General features: G+C 42.0%; 4 non-coding genes across 4 annotated transcripts; all 4 read left to right on the top strand.

The window, feature by feature from the left end:
- Window positions 1–120: 120 nt before the first annotated feature.
- On the top strand, window positions 121–193 carry TRNAF-GAA (transfer RNA phenylalanine (anticodon GAA)). The gene has a single exon. It is a non-coding gene; the product is annotated as a tRNA-Phe (tRNA).
- A 5,167-nt stretch (window positions 194–5,360) lies between these two features.
- On the top strand, window positions 5,361–5,433 carry TRNAF-GAA (transfer RNA phenylalanine (anticodon GAA)). The gene has a single exon. It is a non-coding gene; the product is annotated as a tRNA-Phe (tRNA).
- Window positions 5,434–15,744: 10,311 nt separating this feature from the next.
- TRNAF-GAA (transfer RNA phenylalanine (anticodon GAA)) lies at window positions 15,745–15,817 on the top strand. The gene has a single exon. It is a non-coding gene; the product is annotated as a tRNA-Phe (tRNA).
- A 1,674-nt stretch (window positions 15,818–17,491) lies between these two features.
- On the top strand, window positions 17,492–17,564 carry TRNAF-GAA (transfer RNA phenylalanine (anticodon GAA)). The gene has a single exon. It is a non-coding gene; the product is annotated as a tRNA-Phe (tRNA).
- The last annotated feature ends 6,403 nt before the right edge of the window (window positions 17,565–23,967 follow it).

Below are 23,967 nucleotides of genomic sequence, written 5' to 3'. Positions count from 1 at the left end.
TGGGGAATGATACAGGACTCCTTAAAACATATCTCTACCATATGAGGTTAAAAATCCAGGTCCTGCATCTATTTTGTTAAATGGTTCAAATTAAAGTGTGAAGACCCCAGCTATCAGAAGGCCGAAATAGCTCAGTTGGGAGAGCGTTAGACTGAAGATCTAAAGGTCCCTGGTTCAATCCCGGGTTTCGGCACAGTTGAGAGGTTCCTTGCTTCTAACAAAATAGGTCTTGGAATCAGCTGTAGTACTTTTTCTCTATTCATCAAATTTTTTCCAACTGATCTACAACACAATCAATTTAACATAGACTTTGCTTTATATCCTCCTTCTAAACTTGCTTCCACCTCTCTTACCTTCAGGTTTGACAATGAATATTTCCCATTTCATGCTTTTCTGTAAAGTAAACTCTTGTCTGCATTACCTTCCAATTCCCCTTGAACACAGATGTCAGTAGTCAGATGACATTGCTAACCTACTCATGCCAAATATATCTGGGTAATATAGTGCTAGTCCATTCAGAGTTAAAAAAACAACTACCTAACCTGGATCCCAAAAATGCTATTTACCCATTGCACCAGTTAATTGCGGAATGATACAGGACTCCTTAAAACATATCTCACCATATGAGGTTAAAAATCCAGGTCCTGCATCTATTTTGTTAAATGGTCTAAATTAAAGTATGAAGACCACAGCTATAAGCAGGCCGAAATAGCTAAGTTGGGAGAGCGTTACACTGAAGATATAAAGGTCCCTGGTTCAATCCCGGGTTTCGGCACAGTTGAGAGGTTCCTTGCTTCTAACAAGATAGGTCTTGGAATCAGCTGTAGTACTTTTTTCTCTATCAACATTTTTATCAACTGATCTACAAAATGATCAATTCAACATAGACTTTGCTTTCTGTCCTCCTTTTAAACTTTCTTCCACCTATCTTGCCTTCAGGTTTGACTATGAATGTTTTCCATTTCGTCCTTTTTTGTAAAGTAAACTCTTGTCTGCATCACATTCCACTTCCCCTTGAACACAGATGTCAGTAGTCAGATGACATTGCTTACCTACTCATGCCAAATATATCTGGGTAATATAGTGCTAGTCCATTCAGAGTTAAAAAAACAACTACCTAACCTGGATCCCAAAAATGCTATTTACCCATTGCACCAGTTAACTGGGGAATGATACAGGACTCCTTAAAACATATCTCTACCATATGAGGTTAAAAATCCAGGTCCTGCATCTATTTTGTTAAATGGTTCAAATTAAAGTATGAAGACCCCAGCTATAAGAAGGCCGAAATAGCTCAGTTGGGAGAGCGTTAGACTGAAGATCTAAAGGTCCCTGGTTCAATCCTGGGTTTCGGCACAGTTGAGAGGTTCCTTGCTTCTAACAAAGTAGGTCTTGGAATCAGCTGTAGTTCTTTTTCTCTATTCATCAAATTTTTTCCAACTGATCTACAACACAATCAATTTAACATAGACTTTGCTTTATGTCCTCCTTCTAAACTTGCTTCCACCTCTCTTACCTTCAGGTTTGACAATGAATATTTCCCATTTCATGCTTTTTTGTAAAGTAAACTCTTGTCTGCATTACCTTCCACTTCCCCTTGAACACAGATGTCAGTAGTCAGATGACATTGCTTACCTACTCATGCCAAATATATCTGGGTAATATAGTGCTAGTCCATTCAGAGTTAAAAAAACAACTACCTAACCTGGATCCCAAAAATGCTATTTACCCATTGCACCAGTTAATTGCGGAATGATGCAGGACTCCTTAAAACATATCTCTACCATATGAGGTTAAAAATCCAGGTCCTGCATCTATTTTGTTAAATGGTTCACATTAAAGTATGAAGACCACAGATATCAGCAGGCTGAAATAGCTCAGTTGGCAGAGTGTTAGACTGAAGATCTAAAGGTCCCTGGTTCAATCCCGGGTTTCGGCACAGTTGAGAGGCTCTTTGCTTCTAACAAAATAGGTATTGGAATCAGCTGTAGTCCTTTTTCTGTATTCATCAAATTTTTTTTAACTGATCTACAACACAATCAATTTAACATAGACTTTGCTTTCTGTCCTCCTTCTAGACTTGCTTCCACCTCTCTTACCTTCAGGTTTGACAATGAATATTTCCCATTTCATGCTTTTTTGTAAAGTAAACTCTTGTCTGCATTACCTTCCACTTCCCCTTGAACACAGATGTCAGTAGTCAGATGACATTGCTTACCTACTCATGCCAAATATATCTGGGTAATATAGTGCTAGTACATTCAGAGTTAAAAAAACAACTACCTAACCTGGATCCCAAAAATGCTATTTGCCCATTGCACCAGTTAATTACGGAATGATACAGGACTCCTTAAAACATATCTCTACCATATGAGGTTAAAAATCCAGGTCCTGCATCAATTTTGTTAAATGGTTTAAATTAAAGTATGAAGACCACAGCTGTAAGCAGGCTGCAATATCTCAGTTGGGAGAGTGTTGGACTGAAGATCTAAAGGTCCCTGGTTCAATCCTGGGTTTCGGCACAGTTGAGAGGTTCCTTGCTTCTAACAAAATAGGTCTTGGAATCAGCTGTAGTACTTTTTTCTCTATTAACATTTTTATCAACTGATCTACAAAATGATCAATTCAACATAGACTTTGCTTTCTGTCCTCCTTTTAAACTTTCTTCCACCTATCTTGCCTTCAGGTTTGACTATGAATGTTTTCCATTTCGTCCTTTTTTGTAAAGTAAACTCTTGTCTGCATCACATTCCACTTCCCCTTGAACACAGATGTCAGTAGTCAGATGACATTGCTTACCTACTCATGCCAAATATATCTGGGTAATATAGTGCTAGTCCATTCAGAGTTAAAAAAACAACTACCTAACCTGGATCCCAAAAATGCTATTTACCCATTGCACCAGTTAACTGGGGAATGATACAGGACTCCTTAAAACATATCTCCACCATATGAGGTTAAAAATCCAGGTCCTGCATCTATTTTGTTAAATGGTTCAAATTAAAGTATGAAGAACTCAGCTATCAGAAGGCCGAAATAGCTCAGTTGGGAGAGCGTTAGACTGAAGATCTAAAGGTCCCTGGTTCAATCCTGGGTTTCGGCACAGTTGAGAGGTTCCTTGCTTCTAACAAAATAGGTCTTGGAATCAGCTGTAGTTCTTTTTCTCTATTCATCAAATTTTTTCCAACTGATCTACAACACAATCAATTTAACATAGACTTTGCTTTATGTCCTCCTTCTAAACTTGCTTCCACCTCTCTTACCTTCAGGTTTGACAATGAATATTTCCCAATTCATGCTTTTTTGTAAAGTAAACTCTTGTCTGCATTACCTTCCACTTCCCCTTGAACACAGATGTCAGTAGTCAGATGACATTGCTTACCTACTCATGCCAAATATATCTGGGTAATATAGTGCTAGTCCATTCAGAGTTAAAAAAACAACTACCTAACCTGGATCCCAAAAATGCTATTTACCCATTGCACCAGTTAATTGCGGAATGATGCAGGACTCCTTAAAACATATCTCTACCATATGAGGTTAAAAATCCAGGTCCTGCATCTATTTTGTTAAATGGTTCAAATTAAAGTATGAAGACCACAGATATCAGCAGGCTGAAATAGCTCAGTTGGCAGAGTGTTAGACTGAAGATCTAAAGGTCCCTGGTTCAATCCCGGGTTTCGGCACAGTTGAGAGGTTCTTTGCTTCTAACAAAATAGGTCTTGGAATCAGCTGTAGTCCTTTTTCTGTATTCATCAAATTTTTTTTAACTGATCTACAACACAATCAATTTAACATAGACTTTGCTTTCTGTCCTCCTTCTAGACTTGCTTCCACCTCTCTTACCTTCAGGTTTGACAATGAATATTTCCCATTTCATGCTTTTTTGTAAAGTAAACTCTTGTCTGCATTACCTTCCACTTCCCCTTGAACACAGATGTCAGTAGTCAGATGACATTGCTTACCTACTCATGCCAAATATATCTGGGTAATATAGTGCTAGTACATTCAGAGTTAAAAAAACAACTACCTAACCTGGATCCCAAAAATGCTATTTGCCCATTGCACCAGTTAATTGCGGAATGATACAGGACTCCTTAAAACATATCTCTACCATATGAGGTTAAAAATCCAGGTCCTGCATCTATTTTGTTAAATGGTTTAAATTAAAGTATGAAGACCACAGCTGTAAGCAGGCCGCAATATCTCAGTTGGGAGAGTGTTAGACTGAAGATCTAAAGGTCCCTGGTTCAATCCTGGGTTTCGGCACAGTTGAGAGGTTCCTTGCTTCTAACAAAATAGGTCTTGGAATCAGCTGTAGTACTTTTTTCTCTATTAACATTTTTATCAACTGATCTACAAAATGATCAATTCAACATAGACTTTGCTTTCTGTCCTCCTTTTAAACTTTCTTCCACCTATCTTGCCTTCAGGTTTGACTATGAATGTTTTCCATTTCGTCCTTTTTTGTAAAGTAAACTCTTGTCTGCATCACATTCCACTTCCCCTTGAACACAGATGTCAGTAGTCAGATGACATTGCTTACCTACTCATGCCAAATATATCTGGGTAATATAGTGCTAGTCCATTCAGAGTTAAAAAAACAACTACCTAACCTGGATCCCAAAAATGCTATTTACCCATTGCACCAGTTAACTGGGGAATGATACAGGACTCCTTAAAACATATCTCTACCATATGAGGTTAAAAATCCAGGTCCTGCATCTATTTTGTTAAATGGTTCAAATTAAAGTATGAAGAACCCAGCTATCAGAAGGCCGAAATAGCTCAGTTGGGAGAGCGTTAGACTGAAGATCTAAAGGTCCCTGGTTCAATCCTGGGTTTTGGCACAGTTGAGAGGTTCCTTGCTTCTAACAAAATAGGTCTTGGAATCAGCTGTAGTTCCTTTTCTCTATTCATCAAATTTTTTCCAACTGATCTACAACACAATCAATTTAACATAGACTTTGCTTTATGTCCTCCTTCTAAACTTGCTTCCACCTCTCTTACCTTCAGGTTTGACAATGAATATTTCCCATTTCATGCTTTTTTGTAAAGTAAACTCTTGTCTGCATTACCTTCCACTTCCCCTTGAACACAGATGTCAGTAGTCAGATGACATTGCTTACCTACTCATGCCAAATATATCTGGGTAATATAGTGCTAGTCCATTCAGAGTTAAAAAAACAACTACCTAACCTGGATCCCAAAAATGCTATTTACCCATTGCACCAGTTAATTGCGGAATGATACAGGACTCCTTAAAACATATCTCTACCATATGAGGTTAAAAATCCAGGTCCTGCATCTATTTTGTTAAATGGTTTAAATTAAAGTATGAAGACCACAGCTATAAGCAGGCCGAAATAGCTCAGTTGGGAGAGCGTTAGACTGAAGATCTAAAGGTCCCTGGTTCAATCCCGGGTTTCGGCACAGTTGAGAGGTTCCTTGCTTCTAACAAAATAGGTCTTGGAATCAGCTGTAGTACTTTTTCTCTATTCATCACATTTTTTCCAACTGATCTACAACACAATCAATTTAACATAGACTTTGCTCTATGTCCTCCTTCTAAACTTGCTTCCACCTCTCTTACCTTAAGGTTTGACAATGAATATTTCCCATTTCATGCTTTTTTGTAAAGTAAACTCTTGTCTGCATTACCTTCCACTTCACCTTGAACACAGATGTCAGTAGTCAGATGACATTGCTTACCTACTCATGCCAAATATATCTGGGTAATATAGTGCTAGTCCATTCAGAGTTAAAAAAACAACTACCTAACCTGGATCCCAAAAATGCTATTTTCCCATTGCACCAGTTAATTGCGGAATGATACAGGACTCCTTAAAACATATCTCTACCATATGAGGTTAAAAATCCAGGTCCTGCATCTATTTTGTTAAATGGTTTAAATTAAAGTATGAAGACCACAGCTATAAGCAGGCCGCAATATCTCAGTTGGGAGAGTGTTAGACTGAAGATCTAAAGGTCCCTGGTTCAATCCTGGGTTTCGGCACAGTTGAGAGGTTCCTTGCTTCTAACAAAATAGGTCTTGGAATCAGCTGTAGTACTTTTTTCTCTATTAACATTTTTATCAACTGATCTACAAAATGATCAATTCAACATAGACTTTGCTTTCTGTCCTCCTTTTAAACTTTCTTCCACCTATCTTGCCTTCAGGTTTGACAATGAATGTTTCCCATTTCGTCCTTTTTTGTAAAGTAAACTCTTGTCTGCATCACATTCCACTTCCCCTTGAACACAGATGTCAGTAGTCAGATGACATTGCTTACCTACTCATGCCAAATATATCTAGGTAATATAGTGCTAGTCCATTCAGAGTTAAAAAAACAACTACCTAACCTGGATCCCAAAAATGCTATTTACCGATTGCACCAGTTAACTGGGGAATGATACAGGACTCCTCCAAACATATCTCTACCATATGAGGTTAAAAATCCAGGTCCTGCATCTATTTTGTTAAATGGTTCAAATTAAAGTATGAAGACCCCAGCAATCAGAAGGCCGAAATAGCTCAGTTGGGAGAGCGTAAGACTGAAGATCTGAAGGTCCCTGGTTCAATCCCGGGTTTCGGCACAGTTGAGAGGTTCCTTGCTTCTAACAAAATAGGTTTTGGAATCAGCTGTAGTACTTTTTCTCTATTCATCAAATTTTTTCCAACTGATCTACAACACAATCAATTTAACATAGACTTTGCTTTATATCCTCCTTCTAAACTTGCTTCCACCTCTCTTACCTTCAGGTTTGACAATGAATATTTCCCATTTCATGCTTTTTTGTAAAGTAAACTCTTGTCTGCATTACCTTCCACTTTCCCTTGAACACAGATGTCAGTAGTCAGATGACATTGCTTACCTACTCATGCCAAATATATCTGGGTAATATAGTGCTAGTCCATTCAGAGTTAAAAAAACAACTACCTAACCTGGATCCCAAAAATGCTATTTACCCATTGCACCAGTTAATTGCGGAATGATATAGGACTCCTTAAAACATATCTCTACCATATGAGGTTAAAAATCCAGGTCCTGCATCTATTTTGTTAAATGGTTTAAATTAAAGTATGAAGACCACAGCTATAAGCAGGCCGAAAAAGCTAAGTTGGGAGAGCGTTAGACTGAAGATCTAAAGGTCCCTGGTTCAATCCCGGGTTTCGGCACAGTTGAGAGGTTCCTTGCTTCTAACAAAATAGGTCTTGGAATCAGCTGTAGTACTTTTTCTCTATTCATCAATTTTTTTCCAACTGATCTACGAAACACAATCAATTTAACATAGACTTTGCTTTATGTCCTCCTTCTAAACTTGCTTCCACCTCTCTTACCTTCAGGTTTGACAATTAAAATTTCCCATTTCATGCTTTTTTGTAAAGTAAACTCTTGTCTGCATTACCTTCCACTTCCCCTTGAACACAGATGTCAGTAGTCAGATGACATTGCTTACCTACTCATGCCAAATATATCTGGGTAATATAGTGCTAGTCCATTCACAGTTAAAAAAACAACTACCTAACCTGGATCCAAAAAATGCTATTTACCCATTGCACCAGTTAATTGCGGAATGATACAGGACTCCTTAAAACATATCTCTACCATATGAGGTTAAAAATCCAGGTCCTGCATCTATTTTGTTAAATGGTTTAAATTAAAGTATGAAGACCACAGCTATAAGCAGGCCGAAATAGCTCAGTTGGGAGAGCGTCAGACTGAAGATCTAAAGGTCCCTGGTTCAATCCCGGGTTTCGGCACAGTTGAGAGGTTCCTTGCTTCTAACAAAATAGGTCTTGGAATCAGCTGTAGTACTTTTTCTCTATTCATCAAATTTTTTCCAACTGATCTACAACACAATCAATTTAACATAGACTTTGCTTTATGTCCTCCTTCTAAACTTGCTTCCACCTCTCTTACCTTCAGGTTTGACAATGAATATTTCCCATTTCATGCTTTTTTGTAAAGTAAACTCTTGTCTGCATTACCTTCCACTTCCCCTTGAACACAGATGTCAGTAGTCAGATGACATTGCTTACCTACTCATGCCAAATATATCTGGGTAATATAGTGCTAGTCCATTCAGAGTTAAAAAATCAACTACCTAACCTGGATCCCAAAAATGCTATTTGCTCATTGCACCAGTTAATTGCGGAATGATACAGGACTCCTTAAAACATATCTCTACCATATGAGGTTAAAAATCCAGTTCCTGCATCTATTTTGTTAAATGGTTTAAATTAAAGTATGAAGACCACAGCTATAAGCAGGCCGCAATAGCTCAGTTGGGAGAGCGTTAGACTGAAGATCTAAAGGTCCCTGGTTCAATCCTGGGTTTTGGCACAGTTGAGAGGTGTCTTGCTTCTAACAAAATACGTCTTGGAATCAGCTGTAGTACTTTTTTCTCTATCAACATTTTTATCAACTGATCTACAAAATGATCAATTCAACATAGACTTTGCTTTCTCTCCTCCTTTTAAACTTTCTTCCACCTATCTTGCCTTCAGGTTTGACAATGAATGTTTCCCATTTCGTCCTTTTTTGTAAAGTAAACTCTTGTCTGCATCACATTCCACTTCCCCTTGAACACAGATGTCAGTAGTCAGATGACATTGCTTACCTACTCATGCCAAATATATCTAGGTAGTATAGTGCTAGTCCATTCAGAGTTAAAAAAACAACTACCTAACCTGGATCCCAAAAATGCTATTTACCCATTGCACCAGTTAACTGGGGAATGATACAGGACTCCTTAAAACATATCTGGAAAGGGGCGACCACTCGGTCCCCCCGAACGTATGGCAGAGTGCCTCGATCCCCCCGGGAAGCCATTTTGGGCGGGAGGCGCGTCTCGGCTGGTATGCCCGAAGCGGCGTAGCCGGGGCGCGCTTTTTCCCACCCTAGAGTGGGCTGGCCTAGACACTGACGCCGCCGGCCACGCCCTCGGGGCAGGCAGGGGCGGGTTTACGCCCGCCCTGAAGATGGATAAAAATGGACGCAAGACCAGAAGACATCCTCTTGTTCCTGTGCTCTGAAGCTGCACCTCCTCGCTGCACGTGAGCTCGAGACGGAACGAAGAGCCAATTTTGAGCGTTTTAATCGTTCTTGTTTGTTTTACAGTTACTTTGTTGGAGAATGCCGAAGAAGGTGGGAAAGCGCATGACTACTGACCAGATGCTGCGTGTTCTCATGAAGGAGATGTCCGAGCTAAAGAAGCGGGTGGACAAGAACGAGGAAGGGGGTCCAAAACGTCCTTTGGCGGGAGCAGCCCCGGGAGGGAAAAACAAGAGGCCCAGGAGGGGGGCAGCGGGTGAAGACATCCCGGGTCCCAGTGCCCCGCTCGAGGCTCCAACTCCCGTGCCGGAGGAGGGGAATCCGATTCCCGTTGTGGTCACCCCCGTGTCTGAGGATGATATGCCGCCCGAGCTGGCAGCACAATTGGCAGCGTGGTTGGGTAAAGGTAACGAGGGCGCCACGGCTGTCGATGCGCAGGCGCTGATAAAGCAATTGCGTGAGAAACGGGAAGCAGCCAAGGTGCCCGTGCCGGCTGCAGTAGGGGACAAGACACCAGGGACGATTGCGACCACAGAGGCAGCGTCAGGTGCAGGTAAGCGGCCATTGCCGATTGTGAGGGATGAGTCAACACCCTCTCGGAGAGAAAAGTTGGGGCAACATGTTCCTTTGGCAATTAAGGAAAAGATTTGGGCGGGGGAGTATGTGAACATTTTCTCATTGCTTGTTGATCATTATGAGGTAGAGCATGTAAAGAGTCAGAAGGATCTCATGCATCCGAGTGTTTGGCGCGCAAAAATGGCCGCCTTTAAAGTGAATGAGAATATCGGCAATTGGGGCAATGCTTGGGGAATCTTTACATCAATCTTGGGGGAACGTAGACCTGAGTTGCTTTCCGAGTTCCCAATCTATCAATCACGAATCATGGGGTACTCGACATCGCACCAGGGTAATCATTGGTTCTGTTACGATAATCTGTTCAGAAAGGAAAAGGAGCATAATAAAAGTTTAACCTGGGATTGTTATGATTCCTTGACTTGGGATAAAATGAAGGAGTCAGGAATGTTGAAAATGCCGTTGGTGGGAAGTAATGTTGGCGAATCCTCCCGGCAATATGCGGGGACGCCCTTTCGATCAGGTACGGGTGCCGACGATTACTCGAAACCTGCCGGCAATACTGGAAAAAGGGGTTTCTGCTTTAATTTCAACAGAGGTAAATGTACTAGACCCCAGGGATCGTGTAAATTCAAACATGAATGTAGTGGTTGCGGGTCGTCCCATCCTGAGTCCTCGTGCAGAGCCAGAACGGGTGATAATGGGGGGAGAGGAGGTGCCAAACAGGTCTAATATAGTCCGAGGGGCGCCTTTACCTACCCCGATTGATACCCTGGCGATGATTCCCTGGCTCAGTGAATACCCGGATCGTACTTCTGCTGGGGTGCTGCGGAACGGTTTTTCGTATGGTTTCCGCATCCCGGTAGGGGACTTTCAGGGTGTGGGGAAGTGCAAAAATCAACTATCCGTCCTGCAGCATACGCCCGTAGTTCAGGATAAGATCCGTAAAGAGGTTGCACGAGGTCGGGTCGCCGGCCCGTTCAGTATACCTCCGGTTCAGAATTTTGTTTGTTCTCCCTTAGGGGTAGTCCCCAAGAAAGACCCCGGTGAGTTCCGACTGATTCATAATTTATCAGCTCCACGAGGTCTTTCCGTAAATGATGCAATCGATCCAGAAGTGTGTTCGGTGCGGTACGCATCCTTCGATGAGGCCGTAGCCATTTTGAATCGCCTGGGGCCCGGGGCGCTGATGGCGAAGTCAGATATCGAGTCAGCGTTCCGATTGCTCCCGGTACACCCAGACGACCAGCGTCTCCTAGGATTCATGTTTCAGGGTTGTTATTACATGGATAGGTGTATGCCAATGGGGTGCTCTATATCCTGTGCTTATTTCGAGAAATTCAGTAGTTTTCTACAATGGGTCTTCACAAAGAAAACAGGTTTCCAATATGTAATGCACTACCTTGATGATTTTCTGTTTCTTGGGGCAGCCGGGGATCTTGAATGTGGCCGGGCCTTGGCCGAATTTTGTGTGTTAATGAAACAGTTTGGTGTGCCATTGGCGCCGGGTAAAACAGTGGGTCCTACGACTTGCCTCGAGTTTCTGGGGATCGAGTTGGACTCCATTGAGGGTTGTTTCCGTTTGCCAACTGAGAAAGTGTTGAAGTTCAGGGCTGCGCTGCAAGTGTGTATAAATGCATCGAAAGTTACGCTGCAACAATTACAGCAGTTGGTGGGACAGTTGAATTTTGCCCTGAGGGTAATACCAATGGCCCGCCCCTTTTCCCGTTCAATTGCCCAAGCGATGGTCGGCCTTAAAGAGTGCCATCATCGCACGAGACTATCGGCCGAGATCCGCCAGGACATGCGTATTTGGATAGCATTTCTGGCGGACTTCAATGGTAGAATCGTCTGGAATAAACCAGCCGTGTCTTCTGAAGAGCTGGGGCTATGGACAGATTCAGCAGGAAGCATAGGTTTTGGCGCCATCTTCGGCACGAAATGGTCGGCACAAAGATGGCCGACATGGTGGCATGAGAATGGTCTGACGAGTAATATTGCTTTCCTGGAACTGTTTCCCATCTTGGTGGCCTTGAGAACATGGCCCGATGGGTTCAAAGATCACTCTGTCATATTTTGGTCTGACAATATGACCGTGGTCGAGTGCATCAATAGTCAGGCAGCACGTTGTAAACTGATTTTAAGGCTGCTTAAGGAAATTGTTTTACTGTGTATGCAATTGAACGTGCTATTCAGAGCAAAGCATGTTCCAGGGGTGATGAATCAGGCGGCTGACGCACTGTCTCGTTTTCAAATGCAGGCCTTTTCGGGTTTCCTCCCCTCAGCGGACCCAGAGCCGGCACCCTTTCCCGAAGCTCTCTGGTCTCTCGGTGCCCCGAACTTCGTCACCTCGTGGGAGAGAGTCTAGCACCAAGGACGAGGAAGGCATACGAAGGGGCGTTTCGAGCCTATTTAGCCTTTTTGGGGAGTGATAGAGAGCGACTTTGGGGTCACGAGGAATGGGTAGTGAATTTCCTGATGTCCTTACGTGGGGCTGGGAAATCGGTGGCTACGGCCCAGAGGCATCGTGCTGCCATTTCCTTTGTTGCCAGAGCACACGCTATCCAGGACCCAACAGCGTCTTTCGTTGTACAGAAAGCGCTGCGTGGGTGGCAACGCCTTGAGGGTCGCAGAGTAGATGAAAGGCGCCCGATAGGTTTGGATAGATTGTCCCAGTTGTTGGCCACACTCCCGGCCACATGTTCATCTCAGTTTGAGGCGGTGCTGTTCCGAGCCGCTTTTACGCTAGCATTTCACGGAGCAATGCGGGTAAGCGAACTAGTTGCAAGGAACAAACTGGATGTGGCAGGGGGTTTGTGCCATGAACACGTTCAGATCAGGGGAGAAACAATGACTGTCTCCTTTGTAAAGTCCAAGACTGATCAAGATGGGATGGGTGACTGCGTCATCATACGCAGGATTCCTGGGTCCTCCATATGTCCGGTAAAGTGTTTAGAGGATTACCTAGCACGAAGGGTGGCATCATGGGGGGGGACTTTGTTAAGACACGCTGACGCCACCCCACTGACGAAATTTCAGTTTCAGCGGGTGCTTGCGATGTCAATTGCCGCTGCGGGCTTGAACCCGGGCGAATTTGGGACCCATTCCTTTCGGATAGGGGCTGCTACGGAAGCTACAGCCAGGGGTCTTAATGTTGAGCAAGTGAAACGAGTGGGGCGTTGGTCCTCCAATTGTTATAAAAGATACGTGCGGTTGCACATGTTGTGAAGCTGTAATAATGTACTCACGCTTCTTGTTTTTGTTTGGTTTTCAGTTACGCAAGCCTACGAGGCGGGGCGGACTATGCAGTCGACCCTACACCGGGCCAGCGGTCAGACATCACCGGCTGTGAAAAAGGAGGTGTGGGTCGTGGGCCACTCATACGTGAGGCGTGCCGCAGACGTATTCAAAGCAGGTGACATGATTCACGTAGCTGGGGAATACGGGTACAGGATGTCCTTCTACGGAAGGGGCGGTCTCTGTATTGACCAGTTTCAAACATTTTTCGAGGGTTTGTTAGGGCGGACAAGGTCACCGCCGTCTATAGTTATAGTGCATGTTGGGGGCAATGATTTGGTCACCATCGGTAGACGACTACTCCTGGAGGCAATGCTTTCCACTGTAAGTTGGTTGGCGAGGAGAGTTCCGGGGTGCACGATTGCATGGTCCCATTTGATTCCACGAAAGGTGTGGCGGGGGGCTATCTCTATTCCTGCTTTGAACCATTCTGTTAGAAAGCTTAACAATAAAGTGAGTAGGTTGTTCCGTTCCAGGACATTGCATTCTATTTCTCATAGCTGTATTAATGATGACAGTATGTATTTGGGGGATGGTGTGCATTTGTCTTGGGTGGGGAATGAGTTACTCTTAGGAGACTTCTTAGCATGGTTAAAATCGTTGAAACATGACCTTTAGGTAGGAGTTTTGTGGGGGGTCCGGATAGCCGGTCAACTATCCGGCCTGTGGCGGTAAGGTCATGATCGGTGAGCACTAATTGGAAGATCCCTATGAGTGGGCGTCACCCAACACGGATGGGAGCGCTCGGGGGAGGTGGCCTTTGGCCCCTCAACGGGGAGGCGGTCCCTTCTAAGGATGGGTCGCCGAAAGAAGAGGAAAGGCGGTCAAGGCCCCTTCCTGTGTAGGAGGGGTTACAGCCCCCTCCTGGGGAATTTCCCGGGGCCAGTGACATCTGCGACGGCAGATGCGGTAAGTTGTGTGGGGTTGGGGGGAGGTCTACGATACCTTCTAGATACCTCACACGAGTCTTCGAACGACCTTTAACTGGCGTCGAGTTGATAAGTGCCCCCGTCAAGTCAAGGGAAATTGGTAGTAGTTGCACTTGAGTACGCCTCAGTGCTGTCGCCCCTCCCAAGTGGGGGGGGGTATGTCTGGTTAGGGATCTTGACACCGGTTACGACCTTGCCGTTGGCCCTTAAACGTTAGAATGTACAATTTCAATATTTCAAGTAAATGTTTTGTAGGATGTTAGTTCGGCTAGGAGAACCTCTGTATTAGAGAATCTGTTAAGGTTAGCCAAACATCGCAATGTGGTATGAAATTGTACATTAATGTTTAAATGTTTTAATTTTTTGTTTTAATAAATACGGCCGGGAGGGTCACTCCCTCCCACTTCCAAAAACTTCAAGAACTGTTTCCGGTTTCCCTCCTTTGGGGATTGTGTTGAGAGGGGGTGGCGGGTATCTCAGCCATATGGAAAGGGGCGACCACTCGGTCCCCCCGAACGTATGGCAGAGTGCCTCGATCCCCCCGGGAAGCCATTTTGGGCGGGAGGCGCGTCTCGGCTGGTATGCCCGAAGCGGCGTAGCCGGGGCGCGCTTTTTCCCGCCCTAGAGTGGGCTGGCCTAGACACTGACGCGGCCGGCCACGCCCTCGGGGCAGGCAGGGGCGGGTTTACGCCCGCCCTGAAGATGGATAAAAAGGGACGCAAGACCAGAAGACATCCTCTTGTTCCTGTGCTCTGAAGCTGCACCTCCTCGCTGCACGTGAGCTCGAGACGGAACGAAGAGCCAATTTTGACCCACCCACCAGCCCCTGAGGACAGCCAGTTGTTTTAAAAAAATTGATCAATTATTCTATTTCGTTTACAGGTTGTTTTAGTGTTGTGTTGATGTTGAATGTGTAATAAAGATTGGTCTAATTTTACAAGTTTGTGAGTAAAGAACTTCGGATTTAAGGTCCATTTATAAACAGGCTTTTTCGGTCATAGTGGCCAATGTAGTTTCGTTTAGTTAGCATTTGTCGTATTTATTTTGGTCGGGCGGTAAGGTCATGATCGGTGAGCACTAATTGGAAGATCCCTATGAGTGGGCGTCACCCAACACGGATGGGAGCGCTCGGGGGAGGTGGCCTTTGGCCCCTCAACGGGGAGGCGGCCCCTTCTAAGGATGGGTCGCCGAAAGAAGAGGAAAGGCGGTCAAGGCCCCTTCCTGTGTAGGAGGGGTTACAGCCCCCTCCTGGGGAATTTCCCGGGGCCAGTGACATCTGCGACGGCAGATGCGGTAAGTTGTGTGGGGTTGGGGGGAGGTCTACGATACCTTCTAGATACCTCACACGAGTCTTCGAACGACCTTTAACTGGCGTCGAGTTGATAAGTGCCCCCGTCAAGTCAAGGGAAATTGGTAGTAGTTGCACTTGAGTATGCCTCAGTGCTGTCGCCCCTCCCAAGTGGGGGGGGGGTATGTCTGGTTAGGGATCTTGACACCGGTTACGACCTTGCCGTTGGCCCTTAAACGTTAGGATGTACAATTTCAATATTTCAAGTAAATGTTTTGTAGGATGTTAGTTCGGCTAGGAGAACCTCTGTATTAGAGAATCTGTTAAGGTTAGCCAAACATCGCAATGTGGTATGAAATTGTACATTAATGTTTAAATGTTTTAATTTTTTGTTTTAATAAATACGGCCGTGAGGGTCACTCCCTCCCACTTCCAAAAACTTCAAGAACTGTTTCCGGTTTCCCTCCTTTGGGGATTGTGTTGAGAGGGGGTGGCGGGTATCTCAGCCATATCTACCATATGAGGTTAAAAATCCAGGTCCTGCATATATTTTGTTAAATGGTTCAAATTAAAGTATGAAGACCCCAGCTATCAGAAGGCCGAAATAGCTCAGTTGGGAGAGCGTTAGACTGAAGATCTAAAGGTCCCTGGTTCAATCCCGGGTTTCGGCACAGTTGAGAGGTTCCTTGCTTCTAACAAAATAGGTCTTGGACTCAGCTGTAGTACTTTTTCTCTATTCATCAAATTTTTTCCAACTGATCTACAACACAATCAATTTAACATAGACTTTGCTTTATGTCCTCCTTCTAAACTTGCTTCCACCTCTCTTACCTTCAGGTTTGACAATGAATATTTCCCATTTCATGCTTTTTTGTAAAGTAAACTCTTGTCTGCATTACCTTCCACTTCCCCTTGAACACAGATGTCAGTAGTCAGATGACATTGCTTACCTACTCATGCCAAATATATCTGGGTAATATAGTGCTAGTCCATTCAGAGTTAAAAAAACAACTACCTAACCTGGATCCAAAAAATGCTATTTACCCATTGTACCAGTTAATTGCGGAATGATACAGGACTCCTTAAAACATATCTCTACCATATGAGGTTAAAAATCCAGGTCCTGCATCTATTTTGTTAAATGGTTTAAATTAAAGTATGAAGACCACAGCTATAAGCAGGCCGAAATAGCTCAGTTGGGAGAGAGTTAGACTGAAGTTCTAAAGGTCCCTGGTTCAATCCCGAGTTTCGGCACAGTTGAGAGGTTCCTTGCTTCTAACAAAATAGGTCTTGGAATCAGCTGTAGTACTTTTTCTCTATTCATCAAATTTTTTCCAACTGATCTACAACACAATCAATTTAACATAGACTTTGCTTTATGTCCTCCTTCTAAACTTGCTTCCACCTCTCTTACCTTCAGGTTTGACAATTAATATTTCCCATTTCATGCTTTTTTGTAAAGTAAACTCTTGTCTGCATTACCTTCCACTTCCCCTTGAACACTGATGTCAGTAGTCAGATGACATTGCTTACCTACTCATGCCAAATATATCTGGGTAATATAGTGCTAGTCCATTCAGAGTTAAAAAAACAACTACCTAACCTGGATCCCAAAAATGCTATTTGCCCATTGCACCAGTTAATTGCGGAATGATACAGGACTCCTTAAAACATATCTCTACCATATGAGGTTAAAAATCCAGGTCCTGCATCTATTTTGTTAAATGGTTTAAATTAAAGTATGAAGAACACAGCTATAAGCAGGCCGCAATAGCTCAGTTGGGAGAGCGTTAGACTGAAGATCTAAAGGTTCCTGTTTCAATCCCGGGTTTCAGCACAGTTGAGAGGTTCCTTGCTTCTAACAAAATAGGTCTTGGAATCAGCTGTAGTACTTTTTTCTCTATCAACATTTTTATCAACTGATCTACAAAATGATCAATTCAACATAGACTTTGCTTTCTGTCCTCCTTTTAAACTTTCTTCCACCTATCTTGCCTTCAGGTTTGACAATGAATGTTTCCCATTTCGTCCTTTTTTGTAAAGTAAACTCTTGTCTGCATCACACTCCACTTCCCCTTGAACACAGATGTCAGTAGTCAGATGACATTGCTTACCTACTCATGCCAAATATATCTAGGTAATATAGTGCTAGTCCATTCAGAGTTAAAAAAACAACTACCTAACCTGGATCCCAAAAATGCTATTTACCCATTGCACCAGTTAACTGGGGAATGATACAGGACTCCTTAAAACATATCTCTACCATATGAGGTTAAAAATCCAGGTCCTGCATCTATTTTGTTAAATGGTTCAAATTAAAGTATGAAGACCCCAGCTATCAGAAGGCCGAAATAGCTCAGTTGGGAGAGCGTTAGACTGAAGATCTAAAGGTCCCTGGTTCAATCCCGGGTTTCGGCACAGTTGAGAGGTTCCTTGCTTCTAACAAAATAGGTCTTGGAATCAGCTGTAGTACTTTTTCTCTATTCATCAAATTTTTTCCAACTGATCTACAACACAATCAATTTAACATAGACTTTGCTTTATATCCTCCTTCTAAACTTGCTTCCACCTCTCTTACCTTCAGGTTTGACAATGAATATTTCCCATTTCATGCTTTTCTGTAAAGTAAACTCTTGTCTGCATTACCTTCCAATTCCCCTTGAACACAGATGTCAGTAGTCAGATGACATTGCTAACCTACTCATGCCAAATATATCTGGGTAATATAGTGCTAGTCCATTCAGAGTTAAAAAAACAACTACCTAACCTGGATCCCAAAAATGCTATTTACCCATTGCACCAGTTAATTGCGGAATGATACAGGACTCCTTAAAACATATCTCACCATATGAGGTTAAAAATCCAGGTCCTGCATCTATTTTGTTAAATGGTCTAAATTAAAGTATGAAGAACACAGCTATAAGCAGGCCGAAATAGCTAAGTTGGGAGAGCGTTACACTGAAGATATAAAGGTCCCTGGTTCAATCCCGGGTTTCGGCACAGTTGAGAGGTTCCTTGCTTCTAACAAGATAGGTCTTGGAATCAGCTGTAGTACTTTTTTCTCTATCAACATTTTTATCAACTGATCTACAAAATGATCAATTCAACATAGACTTTGCTTTCTGTCCTCCTTTTAAACTTTCTTCCACCTATCTTGCCTTCAGGTTTGACTATGAATGTTTTCCATTTCGTCCTTTTTTGTAAAGTAAACTCTTGTCTGCATCACATTCCACTTCCCCTTGAACACAGATGTCAGTAGTCAGATGACATTGCTTACCTACTCATGCCAAATATATCTGGGTAATATAGTGCTAGTCCATTCAGAGTTAAAAAAACAACTACCTAACCTGGATCCCAAAAATGCTATTTACCCATTGCACCAGTTAACTGGGGAATGATACAGGACTCCTTAAAACATATCTCTACCATATGAGGTTAAAAATCCAGGTCCTGCATCTATTTTGTTAAATGGTTCAAATTAAAGTATGAAGACCCCAGCTATCAGAAGGCCGAAATAGCTCAGTTGGGAGAGCGTTAGACTGAAGATCTAAAGGTCCCTGGTTCAATCCTGGGTTTCGGCACAGTTGAGAGGTTCCTTGCTTCTAACAAAATAGGTCTTGGAATCAGCTGTAGTTCTTTTTCTCTATTCATCAAATTTTTTCCAACTGATCTACAACACAATCAATTTAACATAGACTTTGCTTTATGTCCTCCTTCTAAACTTGCTTCCACCTCTCTTACCTTCAGGTTTGACAATGAATATTTCCCATTTCATGCTTTTTTGTAAAGTAAACTCTTGTCTGCATTACCTTCCACTTCCCCTTGAACACAGATGTCAGTAGTCAGATGACATTGCTTACCTACTCATGCCAAATATATCTGGGTAATATAGTGCTAGTCCATTCAGAGTTAAAAAAATAACTACCTAACCTGGATCCCAAAAATGCTATTTACCCATTGCACCAGTTAATTGCGGAATGATGCAGGACTCCTTAAAACATATCTCTACCATATGAGGTTAAAAATCCAGGTCCTGCATCTATTTTGTTAAATGGTTCAAATTAAAGTATGAAGACCACAGATATCAGCAGGCTGAAATAGCTCAGTTGGCAGAGTGTTAGACTGAAGATCTAAAGGTCCCTGGTTCAATCCCGGGTTTCGGCACAGTTGAGAGGCTCTTTGCTTCTAACAAAATAGGTCTTGGAATCAGCTGTAGTCCTTTGTCTGTATTCATCAAATTTTTTTTAACTGATCTACAACACAATCAATTTAACATAGACTTTGCTTTCTGTCCTCCTTCTAGACTTGCTTCCACCTCTCTTACCTTCAGGTTTGACAATGAATATTTCCCATTTCATGCTTTTTTGTAAAGTAAACTCTTGTCTGCATTACCTTCCACTTCCCCTTGAACACAGATGTCAGTAGTCAGATGACATTGCTTACCTACTCATGCCAAATATATCTGGGTAATATAGTGCTAGTACATTCAGAGTTAAAAAAACAACAACCTAACCTGGATCCCAAAAATGCTATTTGCCCATTGCACCAGTTAATTGCGGAATGATACAGGACTCCTTAAAACATATCTCTACCATATGAGGTTAAAAATCCAGGTCCTGCATCTATTTTGTTAAATGGTTTAAATTAAAGTATGAAGACCACTGCTGTAAGCAGGCCGCAATATCTCAGTTGGGAGAGTGTTGGACTGAAGATCTAAAGGTCCCTGGTTCAATCCTGGTTTTCGGCACAGTTGAGAGGTTCCTTGCTTCTAACAAAATAGGTCTTGGAATCAGCTGTAGTACTTTTTTCTCTATTAACATTTTTATCAACTGATCTACAAAATGATCAATTCAACATAGACTTTGCTTTCTGTCCTCCTTTTAAACTTTCTTCCACCTATCTTGCCTTCAGGTTTGACTATGAATGTTTTCCATTTCGTCCTTTTTTGTAAAGTAAACTCTTGTCTGCATCACATTCCACTTCCCCTTGAACACAGATGTCAGTAGTCAGATGACATTGCTTACCTACTCATGCCAAATATATCTGGGTAATATAGTGCTAGTCCATTCAGAGTTAAAAAAACAACTACCTAACCTGGATCCCAAAAATGCTATTTACCCATTGCACCAGTTAACTGGGGAATGATACAGGACTCCTTAAAACATATCTCTACCATATGAGGTTAAAAATCCAGGTCCTGCATCTATTTTGTTAAATGGTTCAAATTAAAGTATGAAGAACCCAGCTATCAGAAGGCCGAAATAGCTCAGTTGGGAGAGCGTTAGACTGAAGATCTAAAGGTCCCTGGTTCAATCCTGGGTTTCGGCACAGTTGAGAGGTTCCTTGCTTCTAACAAAATAGGTCTTGGAATCAGCTGTAGTTCTTTTTCTCTATTCATCAAATTTTTTCCAACTGATCTACAACACAATCAATTTAACATAGACTTTGCTTTATGTCCTCCTTCTAAACTTGCTTCCACCTCTCTTACCTTCAGGTTTGACAATGAATATTTCCCAATTCATGCTTTTTTGTAAAGTAAACTCTTGTCTGCATTACCTTCCACTTCCCCTTGAACACAGATGTCAGTAGTCAGATGACATTGCTTACCTACTCATGCCAAATATATCTGGGTAATATAGTGCTAGTCCATTCAGAGTTAAAAAAACAACTACCTAACCTGGATCCCAAAAATGCTATTTACCCATTGCACCAGTTAATTGCGGAATGATGCAGGACTCCTTAAAACATATCTCTACCATATGAGGTTAAAAATCCAGGTCCTGCATCTATTTTGTTAAATGGTTCAAATTAAAGTATGAAGACCACAGATATCAGCAGGCTGAAATAGCTCAGTTGGCAGAGTGTTAGACTGAAGATCTAAAGGTCTCTGGTTCAATCCCGGGTTTCGGCACAGTTGAGAGGTTCTTTGCTTCTAACAAAATAGGTCTTGGAATCAGCTGTAGTCCTTTTTCTGTATTCATCAAATTTTTTTTAACTGATCTACAACACAATCAATTTAACATAGACTTTGCTTTCTGTCCTCCTTCTAGACTTGCTTCCACCTCTCTTACCTTCAGGTTTGACAATGAATATTTCCCATTTCATGCTTTTTTGTAAAGTAAACTCTTGTCTGCATTACCTTCCACTTCCCCTTGAACACAGATGTCAGTAGTCAGATGACATTGCTTACCTACTCATGCCAAATATATCTGGGTAATATAGTGCTAGTACATTCAGAGTTAAAAAAACAACTACCTAACCTGGATCCCAAAAATGCTATTTGCCCATTGCACCAGTTAATTGCGGAATGATACAGGACTCCTTAAAACATATCTCTTCCATATGAGGTTAAAAATCCAGGTCCTGCATCTATTTTGTTAAATGGTTTAAATTAAAGTATGAAGACCACAGCTGTAAGCAGGCCGCAATATCTCAGTTGGGAGAGTGTTAGACTGAAGATCTAAAGGTCCCTGGTTCAATCCTGGGTTTCGGCACAGTTGAGAGGTTCCTTGCTTCTAACAAAATAGGTCTTGGAATCAGCTGTAGTACTTTTTTCTCTATTAACATTTTTATCAACTGATCTACAAAATGATCAATTCAACATAGACTTTGCTTTCTGTCCTCCTTTTAAACTTTCTTCCACCTATCTTGCCTTCAGATTTGACTATGAATGTTTTCCATCTGTCCTTTTTTGTAAAGTAAACTCTTGTCTGCATCACATTCCACTTCCCCTTGAACACAGATGTCAGTAGTCAGATGACATTGCTTACCTACTCATGCCAAATATATCTGGGTAATATAGTGCTAGTCCATTCAGAGTTAAAAAAACAACTACCTAACCTGGATCCCAAAAATGCTATTTACCCATTGCACCAGTTAACTGGGGAATGATACAGGACTCCTTAAAACATATCTCTACCATATGAGGTTAAAAATCCAGGTCCTGCATCTATTTTGTTAAATGGTTCAAATTAAAGTATGAAGAACCCAGCTATCAGAAGGCTGAAATAGCTCAGTTGGGAGAGCGTTAGACTGAAGATCTAAAGGTCCCTGGTTCAATCCTGGGTTTTGGCACAGTTGAGAGGTTCCTTGCTTCTAACAAAATAGGTCTTGGAATCAGCTGTAGTTCTTTTTCTCTATTCATCAAATTTTTTCCAACTGATCTACAACACAATCAATTTAACATAGACTTTGCTTTATGTCCTCCTTCTAAACTTGCTTCCACCTCTCTTACCTTCAGGTTTGACAATGAATATTTCCCATTTCATGCTTTTTTGTAAAGTAAACTCTTGTCTGCATTACCTTCCACTTCCCCTTGAACACAGATGTCAGTAGTCAGATGACATTGCTTACCTACTCATGCCAAATATATCTGGGTAATATAGTGCTAGTCCATTCAGAGTTAAAAAAACAACTACCTAACCTGGATCCCAAAAATGCTATTTACCCATTGCACCAGTTAATTGCGGAATGATGCAGGACTCCTTAAAACATATCTCTACCATATGAGGTTAAAAATCCAGGTCCTGCATCTATTTTGTTAAATGGTTCAAATTAAAGTATGAAGACCACAGATATCAGCAGGCTGAAATAGCTCAGTTGGCAGAGTGTTAGACTGAAGATCTAAAGGTCCCTGGTTCAATCCCGGGTTTCGGCACAGTTGAGAGGTTCTTTGCTTCTAACAAAATAGGTCTTGGAATCAGCTGTAGTCCTTTTTCTGTATTCATCAAATTTTTTTTAACTGATCTACAACACAATCAATTTAACATAGACTTTGCTTTCTGTCCTCCTTCTAGACTTGCTTCCACCTCTCTTACCTTCAGGTTTGACAATGAATATTTCCCATTTCATGCTTTTTTGTAAAGTAAACTCTTGTCTGCATTACCTTCCACTTCCCCTTGAACACAGATGTCAGTAGTCAGATGACATTGCTTACCTACTCATGCCAAGTATATCTGGGTAATATAGTGCTAGTCCATTCAGAGTTAAAAAAACAACTACCTAACCTGGATCCCAAAAATGCTATTTGCCCATTGCACCAGTTAATTGCGGAATGATACAGGACTCCTTAAAACATATCTCTACCATATGAGGTTAAAAATCCAGGTCCTGCATCTATTTTGTTAAATGGTTTAAATTAAAGTATGAAGACCACAGCTGTAAGCAGGCCGCAATATCTCAGTTGGGAGAGTGTTAGACTGAAGATTTAAAGGTCCCTGGTTCAATCCTGGGTTTCGGCACAGTTGAGAGGTTCCTTGCTTCTAACAAAATAGGTCTTGGAATCAGCTGTAGTACTTTTTTCTCTATTAACATTTTTATCAACTGATCTACAAAATGATCAATTCAACATAGACTTTGCTTTCTGTCCTCCTTTTAAACTTTCTTCCACCTCTCTTACCTTCAGGTTTGACAATGAATATTTCCCATTTCATGCTTTTTTGTAAAGTAAACTCTTGTCTGCATTACCTTCCACTTCCCCTTGAACACAGATGTCAGTAGTCAGATGACATTGCTTACCTACTCATGCCAAATATATCTGGGTAATATAGTGCTAGTCCATTCAGAGTTAAAAAAACAACTACCTAACCTGGATCCCAAAAATGCTATTTGCCCATTGCACCAGTTAATTGCGGAATGATACAGGACTCCTTAAAACATATCTCTACCATATGAGGTTAAAAATCCAGGTCCTGCATCTATTTTGTTAAATGGTTTAAATTAAAGTATGAAGACCACAGCTATAAGCAGGCAGAAAAAGCTAAGTTGGGAGAGCGTTAGACTGAAGATCTAAAGGTCCCTGGTTCAATCCCGGGTTTCGGCA

This window comes from Lissotriton vulgaris, chromosome 8, assembly GCF_964263255.1.
Source record: "Lissotriton vulgaris chromosome 8, aLisVul1.2, whole genome shotgun sequence".
Classification (NCBI taxonomy): domain Eukaryota; kingdom Metazoa; phylum Chordata; class Amphibia; order Caudata; family Salamandridae; genus Lissotriton; species Lissotriton vulgaris.
The sequence above is the reverse complement of the archived record's forward strand: the minus strand, read 5'-3'. Positions and strand labels throughout refer to the sequence as shown.